We start from the raw sequence: 12,335 nt of genomic DNA, 5'->3' as shown, positions 1-12,335 counted from the left end.
GCCAGATCTCCTCTCCGGGCTGTGTAGCAAGCAGCCTTGGGTCTCCGTGGTGAACCTCACTTCCCTCTTCCTGCGAGGCAGGCCGAGAATACTCGCCCGGAGCAAACCGAGGACCATCTTCAGGCGCCCGGCAGCCTGGCCCACACACTGGCGAACCAACAATCAGAAAGCTCACCCTCCTTCGTGGACCTGGACCATCCCTGGGGAGAAATACAGGTGTCGAATGGCCCATTCACTGAACCGATCAAGTGCAAGAGTCCTCCTTGTCTCGCAGGCCAGTGGGCTCTCCTGCACTTGGCAAATCAAGCCTCCAGCTTAACTCGGCTTAGGACATGGAAAGGAGGAAAGAGGTGCATCCTTTCTTAGTAAGTATAATATGCCTTACTTTTCTCTTACTTAAGTATAGTCCCTGTCCTGAGTTCCCATCAGGACAGAGAGATCTCTATTGTATAGTTCTTTCTAATCCTTAAAAAAAAAATAGACCAGTTCTTTGAAGCCAGAGTGGTAGCATTTCCTGAATTACAGGATGTTTTCTAACCTACTAGAACACATTGACATTGTTTATTGAAATCAAAGCATTATTTCATTATTACCAACACATTTTTTTAGTCTGGGTTATTAAAAAAAAAAAAAGTAAGAGCCAGAAATTGCTTTTCTCAATCGCTGAGCACAAAACCGAGCATTTTACTTCCACCGAGTGAACGGTCACACTTTCTTCACTATTTTATTAATACATCAACCACCTTGATTAAAAACTGCTTTTTCTCCCCATTTTACATACAATCAATTATTTCTGATAACTTGTTTCAACAAAAACATGCAATCATTTTCTAATTTCGAAAAAAGTTACCTTCGATGCCGTCAGTGCCTCCAAATGCACATCGCTTCACGTGGATGTACCTGACGTGACTCTCGGCCTGCAAATCTGAACCTGATGGCAAAATAAATCCAGCTGAATTTCACGGTAGATGTCAAAGAAGACCTTGATTCTTAAGGATCTTTTTTTGGAAAGTTTGATAATTCACCCAGGATGCTCAAAATGTGATTCTAAACAGCCCGATAGATGGGATAACCATTTACCACCAAATTCTTCAACTAGATCATGTTGCATTTGATCCAAAATTAAATACTTTGAGTCTTGATCCTAAGATGTGCCAACTAACCCATTATGAACAAGGCTACGTTTGGGGCTGGGTTTAGTGTGGCTGTGCCCACGCACAGTGCCTCTAGCTGGGGTGCAAAGAAAAGAGTCTGCAGTTCTCGGGGGTGTATGAACAAGGTACACAAATGCATTAATGATGCTAATAATAATAATGGTGTACACTTACTGGTTGCTTCCTGTGTGCCTGTGCTGTACACAGTCTCTTACACCTCTGCACTCATTGAGCCCTTACAACAACCCTATGAGGCAAGTCCTCTTATCTCCTCCAACTTACCGATAAAGAAAGCTGACGCTCAGAAACATCAAATGGCTTGCCCCAGGTAAGTGGCCTCCAGAACCAGAACTCAGTCCATTTGGCTCCAGGCCTCCTGTTGTTTCCATTCTGCCACAGTGCTACTCCCAACCATGTAGTAAAACCAGACCAAATGTCTCCCTCGGACCAGAAAACCCTAGCCTGAAGCCTCAACGAGCAGGGCCACCTATCCAGACCGAGTAAACAGACCATCTACAATTTCTCAGTTCTAAGAGCTTTCAGTCAAGAACTGTAAACATCATTCATACTAAAGCTTAGAAGTGTCTCCTGCATGAGACAGACTCTTCTTCAGTATCTCCTCCGTTCCCTCCCGTGGTTTGTGTGAAGGTGCATGAGGGACTCCTACAAGATTAACTAGATATCTCAGATAGCCTGAAGTACACTCGGGTCCTCCCAAGTACCCAGTCATGCACAAAACAATAGAGGGGACGGAGAGCCAAGAGAAAAATAGCATAAAATATTTAGGAGCTTACCCTAAGCTCAGCTACAGACAAACTAAAGCATCTCCAAGCACTTCTGATTGTTTTTAATGTTGCACATTAACCTGTTCGTGTGAAGTTTTCTTAAGCACTAACCAACAGGTGAATCATACTAAGAGAAGGGTAAGCACCAAGAAAGAATGAACTCCTCCTTGGTTTTAACCACTAAGTAATAGTTAAATCATTACCACCACCATTGTCACCATCACCATTGCCACCATCGTCACCATAATTACCATCATCACCATCACCACCATCATCACCATTGCCACCACTGTCACCATCATCATCATATAACCATCACCACCATCGTCACCATCACCACCACTGTCACCATCATCACCACCATCATCATCATCACCACCAACATCATCACGATCATCACCATCACCACCACCATCACCATCACCATCACCACCATCACCACCATCACCACCACCATCACCACCATCACCACCACCATCACCACCATCACCATCACCATCACCACCATCACCACCACCATCACCACCATCACCATCACCATCACCACCATCACCACGATCATCACCATGATCATCACCACCATCACCATCATCACCACCACCATCACCACCACCATCATCACGATCATCACCATCACCACCACCATCATCATCATCATCACCACCATCATCACCATCACCACCACCACCACCACCACCACCACCACCATCACCACCATCATCACCATCACCATCAGCATCACCACCATCACCATCATCATTACCATCGTCACCATCACCACCATCATTACCATCATCATCACCATCATCACCACCATCATCATCATCAATGATCTGGCTTCCCCCTTCACAAAGATGATGCATCCATATTCTCTCCTTATCTTGCTGTTGAGATTTGGAATTTTTCATAATCTGGTGGTAAGATACTTTCAGAATTGTTCATCTACAGCAACTAACACTTCTTTTGCTACATAAGATGCGTCACCCTTCTTATATTTCCTATTGCTGATGGATTAGCCCACTACTGAAAAAATTCTCCAGTTTTGACTGTGTTTATATCAAAGCATATACACAGTACATAGAAACAGGAGGAAATGGTGGGATCAAGCATGTGAGCCAGGACTTCAGATAAGAACTTTAATTGTATAACTGAAGAATAAGCCTATGAACAGAAATAATTTAGATATTCATCAAATTCGGTAAGCAGAAAAGCCTCTTCCAATTGCCCATGCTCCATCGCTACCACAATATTAATCATTGAAGGGTTGCTGAGCTTAAGAAGCCTTTGAACCATTGTGTTGGGCTTGCAAGTGCCAGATGGTTGGTGGGGATTTGATGGAAAGAAGCAGGTGTAATAAGACGACAGTAAATTTCACCATGAAGCTATGAGGCCTTTGAGAAAGTGGCTTTTAGAAGCACTATAAATATAAGCTGAAAATTTCCACTTTCTGCTGCTTTTTTCAAAGCTTTTCCTTTAGAAGCAATAAAACCGTTCTTTATCTAGAACATACATACATATAGATTATCAAAGAGTTGGAAATGAAGACCATATGAAAAATAGCCTGGATGTCTTCCACACATCAACACTTCTGGATAAATATTATTTACATATGTGTGTAGGTACGTAGGTATTTACATATGTAGGTAGGTAGGTATATACATATTATGTGTATATAATTTACATGGAACATAATTATTCATGACATATATCATATCCATAATTCGTGGAATACTGGGACAGACAGTGTCCCTACTGTATGAGAAGTTCATGCTGGGTCTTGCCTCGCGCGCGGTGTGTCCGACTCCGAGCCAGGCACTCTTCCCCTCTACCCTGAGACAGCACCACCCACCTGTCACCCGGAACAAACCACCGAGGCTGCACCCTCACGTGCAGTATGTGAAATTGATGGTGACGAGACAGTCTGACAGGACAGGTAAGTGAAGCAGAAGAAAACCAAATGTGCAAGCCAGAGTCTCTCTGAAGCATCTCCTTCCTCCCCAGGCATCTGTCTCCAGGAAATTGCTAGTTTAGGTAAATAAATAGGAAACTGATTCCTTGGCAGCCAATCATGGAGACGCTAATTCGGAAAATTGCCACAAATGAGCAAGAGAAACGTAAACCGACACTTCAAACCCAAAGCAAAACAACTCGAGACAGATCGAGACACTGCTGATCACACGGTTGTTCTCCATAAAGCCAATTTTCTGTTCTTTTGGAAACAGCCTCCAAGGGGGACCTTCCCCTGTTTTTGTGTACGAGACAAAGGATGCGGTGATGTGATGCAGGGCACACTCCAGAGATCCCTGCAAAACTTGCTCTTCACATGGGAATCCAAGCCGGGAGCACTGGTACCGGGATGAAGGCATTTCTAAATTACATCTGCCAGAAGTAGACACCTCTCTCCAAAATAGAGCCCTACCTTTGTGCCTCAGTGAGGAAGGCCCTGAAGACCAGACCCTACCCTGCCCCCACCCCGCCCCATGCCAGCTGGGCCGTGTCTTCCCTCCAGAGGATTTCTGGTCCCTTGAATGCTTGTCCTGTTCAAAAAGGAGTATCCGACACCTGCAGAAATTCCCAACTGTCCTTCTGGAGATTTATTCCCAAGAAAAGTGGGTTCAATGTTATACTGTTACACTGCTTCAGTGTTACCATGTCACATTGTTACAGTGGCTCAGCAAATATGTCCTCAGGCTTCCCCTTCTGGAGTATGGAATGATGTGCAAAGCAAGCACCCCCTCTTGACCCCTTGCTTCGCTGTCTCCTCTTAGGCCAGCATTTTCTCAACTTTATTCCTGTAAGAACATCTTCATGATTTACTGATGTCTCTCTACCACCTCTGCAAATCCCGCCATCCCGATGCACCCATCCTACCAATTATAACTACAGCTTTAAACGATATAATTTTAAAATGATCATTTTTGCTTAAATGAACATATTTTAAAAGAAAATTGTATATTATTACCTCAAATGAAAAGCCGGGATCACTTAGGATACACTAAAGTGACAATCAAAATAAATAGCAAAATGGCAGAACAACAGATACCAGTCTTTATCACCCCCCATCCACCCACCAGCCCCGCCACAGAAGCACCAATTCTAACAACCATTCACAGATGAGAACATGTTTTCGGGAACCCAGAAATACACCTGAAATGTTCCAGCATTTCAGCAACTGAAAAAAAAAAACAGAGAGATGCTTTGAAGAGGTAAGAGTGCCGCTTCACCCCTGCCCGCAGCAGCGCAGCTCAGGGCTGAGACCTCCAAATCCACATTTCTCCCGTCTCCAGAAAGCTGCTTCCCCAGCTTTGCGGGATGCTGCCCATTCGTGTCTCATCCTGCCCAGAATACCAGGGGGATCCACACAACTGAATCGTCTGGGGACAGCTGGGGTGGGGATCTTAACAACCCGCCGCAGATCCAACTGTCTGGCCCACGGTCCCCATCACCAGTCCTGCTCGGAAACACAGGGCGGGCCCTCCAACAATTAAAAATGGAACTAAGATGTTACCCAGCAATCCTACTTCTGAGTACTTACCCAAAGAAACCGAACTCGGGATCTTGGAGAGGCCCCTGGGCTCCCACGTTCATTGCCACACTGCTCACAAATAACCAAGGTCAGGGACGCCTGCGCAGCTCAGTCTGTTGAGCTTCCGACTTTGGTTCAGGTCATGATCTCACTCAGTTCCTGAGTTGGAGCCCCACATGGGGCTGCTTTGGATCCTCTAGAGCCTGCTTTGGATCCTCTGTCCCCTATCTGCCTTTTCCCTGCCTGCGCTCTCTCTCAAAAATAAATAAAACATTTAAAAAAATAGCCAAGGGGTAGAAACAACCCAAATGTCCACGGAGGGATGAGCCGACAAAAAATAACGTGTTGCATATGCACAATGGAATATGATTCGTCTTTAAAAAGGAAATCCTGCCTCCTGAAGCAACATGGACGGACCTGGAGGGCGTTTTGTGAAATGAAATAAGCCAGACACAGAAAGACAAATAATATATGATCTCGCTTACATGTGGAACCCAAAGGAATCCAGTTCTTCCACGCCCCAGTGGTGGTTACCGGGGGCTGGGGGTGGGGGAAGGGGGAGATGCAGTTTCAGATCTACAGGATGAGTAATTTCTGCAGATCCGCCTTACTGAACAGCGCCTACTGCTGGTGATACTGGGTGATACACTTAAGACGTGTCGACGTTATGTTTAGTGTTCTTACCACACAAATAATAATGATAAGAGCAATACAGGAGGCAAGAGGAAACTTTTGGAGGCGACTGGTATCTTTACGATCTTGACAGTGACGGTTTCGTGGGACTATTGTTGTCACCAAGTTCATCGAGTTGAATCCGTTAAGTATGTACAGCTTTTCACATGCAACTCATACCTCAATAAAGTGGTTTTGAAAAATAATATAATAGGGTATGTGGGTGGTTCTGCGGGTTAAGTGTCGGACTCCTGATTTCAGCTGAGGTCCTGACCTCATGGTTCACTGGATCCCAAGCTTGATTGGAATTCTCTGTCTCTCTGCCCCTCCCCTGCTCACGGTCCGTGTCTCTGTCTCTGTCTCTGTCTCTCTCCCTCCCTCCTTCTCTCTCTCTCTCTCTCTCTCTCTCTCTCTCATAACAAAATAAAGACCATGAACACCAAAAAGATGATTAGCTGTTAGCTAGACATTGTGTCCACTGCAGGTCTGGGCAGGAGACTGCCCTGTGTTAAAAGGAGGGACGACCAAGGGATAGCCAGGGCCCAGACTCGGTAACACCCACGGAGACCCTGTCCCTTTCACCAGCAAAGGAAAGGAAGAAGGAATGAAAAACGGCCTTCCAGGTGAGTCTCCCTCGTGTAGACCACGTCCTCAAACCTCCGGAATCCTCTCAAGACATTCTGATAGAAAGGAAACATGCAAAATTGCATGAATAGAAGGGAAGGTCGCAGATCCAGTAACTAAAGGCGACGTGTCCTCTCTTTCTAGAACCCTGGCAGAGGGTACCCTGTGGTAGCGCAGAGTGGCACAGGGTCACCTTGTCATGGTAGTCTTGTTTTCTTTTCTTTCTTTTTTAACCACTTACATATGCTGGGAGGAAGGCGTCCACAGGAAGAGGCGGGGCCAGTGGAGGAGGCACGTTCCTGGAGGGGATCCTGGTCCAGGACCCAGCCCCCCACAGGAGGCAGATGCCTGCTCAGTGGGCAGACTGGGCTGGAATGATGCACGTGCAGGTACTTATGTGACACGGGCAGTAGGACATAGGTGACTGTAGTCTCTATTGTCCCTGGAAAACAGAATACGAGATTATCCTGTGAGGCCGGAGGGGTGAAACGCTGGGTTTGCAAGGAAGTTGGGGGGGGGGGTGGCAGGTTGGAGCGACCACGAAAGGCTGGGGGCCGGGCGCGCTCGGGACAGGAGGGTGTTCTGCCTCCGACAACCGGGCAGCCAGACAAATGACAGCAGACAGCCAGGGAGAAAAGCAGAGCAGGTGAACAGCAGCTCAGCCCAGCGTTGGGTCCAGTGGCACCGACGCAGGTGCAGATGGCGAAAAGTTGAATTACAGGTTCTCCACGGGTCTGGTGACCGCTCCTTCTCTGCCTCCAGGGCACAGGCCTCCTCTCCCTGCTGGGGGCCACCGGTGCACAGGGACACCTCCCTTGGGGCAGGCAGGCCTGGGACGGAGGGGCTCAGAGACAGCCCGGCTGGAGCCAGAGCCAGTAGGAAAGAGCCACATTGGCTCACGTAAAACCAAACAGTCCTGAAAGGGGAAGAAGGGAATTATTTCAGGTACGCAATTAATCTACAAAGATCTTTTTTTTTTATGCTAAGGTTTAAAATGAGGGCTGTTCAAAACTGACTTTTTAAAGGTTAACTACTAGTGCCGTACACATTATTCAATAGTTTTGCTAATGGAACCATTCAGTTAGGTTCAGTATATCAACCTCACAAAGTAAGTGTATCAGCCATGACTATAAATCAGGGAAGTTTTTGTGTAAAGCAGGTGCCTAAAAGGCCTTGGTTTCTCGGTCACCTGGAGGGCTCAGTGGTTGAGTGTCTGACTTCAGCTCAGGTCGTGATCTCATAGCTTGTGAGTTCGAGCCCCGCATGGGGCTCTGTGCTGACAGCTCAGAGCCTGGAGCCTGCTTCAGAGTCTGTCTCTGTCTCTGTCTCTGTCTCTGTCTCTGTCTCTCTCTCTGTCTCTCTCTCTCTCTCTCTCTCTGCCCCTCCCCTGCTCACACTTGGTCTCTCTCTCTCTCCCTCAAAAATAAGGAAACATTAAAAAATGAAGTGGTCTTGGGGCACCTGTGTGGCTCAATCCATTAAGAATCCAGCTTCACTTCAGGTCAGGATCTCGTGGTTCATGAGTTCAAGCCTCGCATTGGGCTCTGTGCTGTCAGCCCAGAACCTGCTTCAGAACCTCTATCTCCCTATCTCTTTGCCCTTCCCAGCTTGGGCGTGTGCTATCGCTTGCTCTCTCTCTCAGAAATAACTATTTTTAAAATTTTATTTAAAAAATTAAAGTCATTTATAAAAGACCTTGGTCCCCACACCAAAAAAAGTATGCTTTTTGCTTAAGTGCAAAAAAAAACCACCTCCACTAAAGAGTGTCAAGTATGTTTGCTGTTTATGTAAAGAACTTTCCAATCAGAATAAAAAGGACTCAAGTCTCCTGCCAGGAGCACACACACACACCAAAACTGTACCTCCCGGTGCTAATTCGCGTTCCGTGTTGCTCACAGCGATAATTCAGATCTGGCTGCAAGTCTGGAGTGTGGGAATCCAGACGTCTTCTGTGCAGTGTGGGAGCCCCAGGGATTGGGGCAAGAAGCAAGAAGGCCTGAAACCCTCCCCAGCCTTGGCGGTTCATGAGCTAAATTATCCTGGAGCTTTAAACACTTTATAAAATACCAGGTATGATGCAGGTTTCAGGTGGTGTAACTTTACCAATTGCTTTGGGTTGAATTGGGTTTCCCCCGCCAAAAAAAGACGTGTTGAAATCCTAACCCCTAATACCTCAGAATGTAACTTATTTGGAAACAAGGTCTCTGAAGATGTAATTAGGGAAAGTGAGGTCATACTGGAGGATGGTGGGTCCCCAATCCACTATGACTGGTGACCTCCTAAGGAGAGAGAGATACACACAGGGAGGGGCCCGTGTGAAGACGGATGCAGAGACGTCTCTGCGAGCTAAGGAACACCAAACATTGCCCGCGGCCACCAGAAGCCAGGAGAGAGGCAAGGAACAGAATGCCACCTTGATTTCACACTCTTGGTCTCCAGAGCTGTGGGAATATAAATGGCTGTTGTCTTAAACCACCCAGTGGGTGGCACTTGGTTACAGCAGGCCCAGGAAACGAAAGCCAATGTCAATATTTCCAGAGGAAGAGTCTCAAGAAATGCCTCAACTGAAAATAAATTCATACTTGAAGACCCAGTCAAGAGAATTCAAGGCATCGACCGTAGATCCTTCTAAAGCGACTCATTCTCAATGGAGGGTAACTCCCCCCAACGCCTGGAGACACTGGGCAGTATCTAGGGATAATTTTGGTTGTCACATTGAGAAGTAGAAGCATCTAGTGGGTAGAAGTCAAGGAAGCTGTTCAACACCCTACAGTGTACAGAGCATGCGCACGCATGCACACACACACACAACAACAACAGAGAATTATCTGACCCAAAGGCCAATGGTGCCACTGTTGCACAACATTGCTTCTAAACTCAGGCAGCTCAGAGAATTCTAGAATGATAGAAAAAGGAGAAGGGGGAGTCAGAGAGTCCTGGGCCCAAGTCCTGTCTCTTACTTCCTAATTTCACTACCTGGTTGGTTGAAGAGACTTAGCCTCTCTGGTCTATTTTCTCAAAATTGTAAAATGGTTATAATCGTATCACCGGTTCTTCTGAGGACTAAGAACACAGGAAGGTGTTTATTTTAATAATCAGGTAAAGAACTAACCGCATAGCAGTTAACAACAACCAAGTATAGAGTTTTGCCCCTTTGTCATGGGAAAGAAGGTCTGGGGTGGGGGTGGGCATTGGAAAGGGAGGTGGTGGGTAGAGGTGAGGAGATAGGAGTGGGTGAAGTCAGGGGGCAGGGGGTGGCTGGTGAAGAGAGCTGAGTCTTATCCTCCCCATGGTCCCCCGCAGGCCATGTCACAGACCCTGGTGTGGTCCCCTACAGCCTCTATACAGCTAAAATCCAGCTGAAACCAAGCCCCCGACACAGTCCTTACATTCATCAAGCAATGTGAACAGTGTGGGAACATGCCAGGCCTTCAGTCCCAGGACTCACCTGCCCCCTTGTTAATGAGGCCCAATCCCAAGACCAGCTGTGGGGCTGGACTCAAGGTCCCAACCCAGCAGCAGCCCCCTCCTTCAGCAGCCAAATCCAGCCACTGCCCCCACCTTGACCACACCGGAAACCTTCCCCACTCAACATCACAGGTCATCACGTTGAATGCAAGAAAACAGGAGCTAGGGAGGGCTTCTGTCTCCTTCCACTTACACGACGTGGAAACACAGGAGACAAACGGTTGCGCGATACAGGTCAGGACACTAGCCCCTTGTGGGTGCATGGGGGTGGGGGGCGGGGAGAGTGATAGCAAAGGGGCTGAGGCCAGGGGCTTCCTGGAGGCTTGTCATGTTTCTTGACCTGGAGTTGGTTTACACGTGCAGACTCCAGACTCGGTGAAAAGGCACTTAAGATTGCTGCAGCATCTAGAACATACCTTACACTTAAAAACAACTGCCCAAATGGGCCAGCACCTCTACTCGACCCTCCTGGGGAGAAGGAGAACCGCTGTGGGGTAGGGTGTGACCAGGCCTGCGCAGCGGTGAGCTTAGTGGGCGTGCCTCTCACCCCCAACCCCCACCCCCGGCCTCAGTTTCGCAACCTCCTTCTCCCTATTGGGATTTTTCAGGGTTTTGTTGGAAGGAGGCAGGGGAACAGTCCTGGACTTGGCAGCTCGCAGGCGCCCTCTAGGCGCGTCCCGACGGGCCAAACAGCGTAGCCTTTAAGAACAGCCTGGGAAAAGGCCAAGACCACCACCCCATCCCCTGGGCCTCACTGCGGGACCCGCCCCACGTTCTCTGCCAGGGCTCAGTGCGGGGCGGAGCCTCGCCGGGGCGGGGCCAGGCAGGATGGGCGGGGCCTCTCTCTGAACGGAAGCGCGAGAACGCAGGCCCTTCCTTCCGGCGCGTGCCGCGAACTACGACTCCCACAACGCCCCGCGGGCCCGCGGCCGACTTCCGTCGTCTGGAGAGGAGGCCGCAGGGGGCGGGACGTGTGCGCGGAGAAACGGAAGTGCAGGTGACGGTTGAGACTTCACCGCCAAGCTGGGAACCGGGGAGATGGCCGAGACTGACCCCAAGACCATGCAGGACCTCACCTCGGTGGTAAGGAACGCCTGCCGAGCCCGAGGCCGCGTGAGTCCCGGACCGAGGCGCCCTCTCGGCGGCCGCGCGCGGTCGGGTTTCCAGAGGCTTCGCCGGCCGAGGCCCCCAGGCCCGGCCTCCCCTCCCTGGGTCGCACACTTCTGTCCCCGAGCCGCACCCCCGCCCCAGACGACCCCCAGGCCCCGCACCCCTGCTCTCCCCGCACCCCCTCCCGCCCCGAGGCGTCTGCCGCCGCCCATGCGAGCGAAAGACCTGGGAGCTGTGACTCGCAGCGGCCGCGACGGCAGAGGGCCCACTGGACGGGCCGGGAAACCGATACCCGGAGAAGGGAGAGGCCCCGGCGGGACGGGGACCGCCGCCCCCACCCGCCACCCCCCGTGCTGACCCCGCGCAGGTGTCTCGGGGCCACACGCGAGGTGCCGGGTCTCATTGTTTCTCAGGTGGAGACGCTCCTGCAACAGATGCAAGATAAATTTCAGACCATGTCCGACCAGATCATTGGCAGAAATATCCTTTGTACGTGTGGTCAGCTCGCCTCTGTGTCCGGGTGGCGATGTTGCCGAATGTGAGGTTTGCAGGCCAGCCTCAGACGGTCGTTCACCACCTTTTTTTGTTTTTTCCTTTTTTTTTTTTTTTTTTGGTACTGATTTTGGATGTAGTCTTCTTAGGTGCTGTGCCAAGGGCCAGGGATAGAGCTGAGCCGGACCCCTGGCCGCCAGGGACTTCCAGTCTCCCAGCGGTGTCTGGAGTGACTGTTGACTGTGAGCCGAGCGCCCCTGAAGAAGTGGCAGTGTTCCCTTCAGGTAGCCGGTGCCGACCTGGGACGCTTGGGAAGGTTGCAGGAACCTGCCCAGGTCCCAGAGCCGGTAAAGGGCGGGGCTGGGGTGTGATCTTTGTCCCCAGCCCCCTGCACTCTTCACCTGGCAGAACTCACCAGCCCTCAAAGGAAGTTGGCAAAAGCAGTTGTGCTGAAAAGACAGTTGTGGGGGGGGGGCGTCCCCGGGACCCTGGAGGGAAAGGGTG

The 12,335-nt window shown here is 49.6% G+C and overlaps 1 long non-coding RNA gene across 1 annotated transcript; it reads left to right on the top strand.

Annotated features, from left to right (window-relative positions):
* The first annotated feature begins 7,046 nt into the window (after positions 1-7,046).
* On the top strand, positions 7,047-8,837 carry LOC115280163. The gene is made up of 2 exons (XR_003903695.1): positions 7,047-7,150; positions 8,660-8,837. It is a non-coding gene; the product is annotated as an uncharacterized LOC115280163 (long non-coding RNA).
* The last annotated feature ends 3,498 nt before the right edge of the window (positions 8,838-12,335 follow it).

The sequence above is a fragment of the Suricata suricatta genome, chromosome 16, assembly GCF_006229205.1.
Source record: "Suricata suricatta isolate VVHF042 chromosome 16, meerkat_22Aug2017_6uvM2_HiC, whole genome shotgun sequence".
NCBI lineage: Eukaryota > Metazoa > Chordata > Mammalia > Carnivora > Herpestidae > Suricata > Suricata suricatta.
Note: the sequence above shows the minus strand (reverse complement) of the source record. Positions and strands in the feature narration are given on the sequence as shown.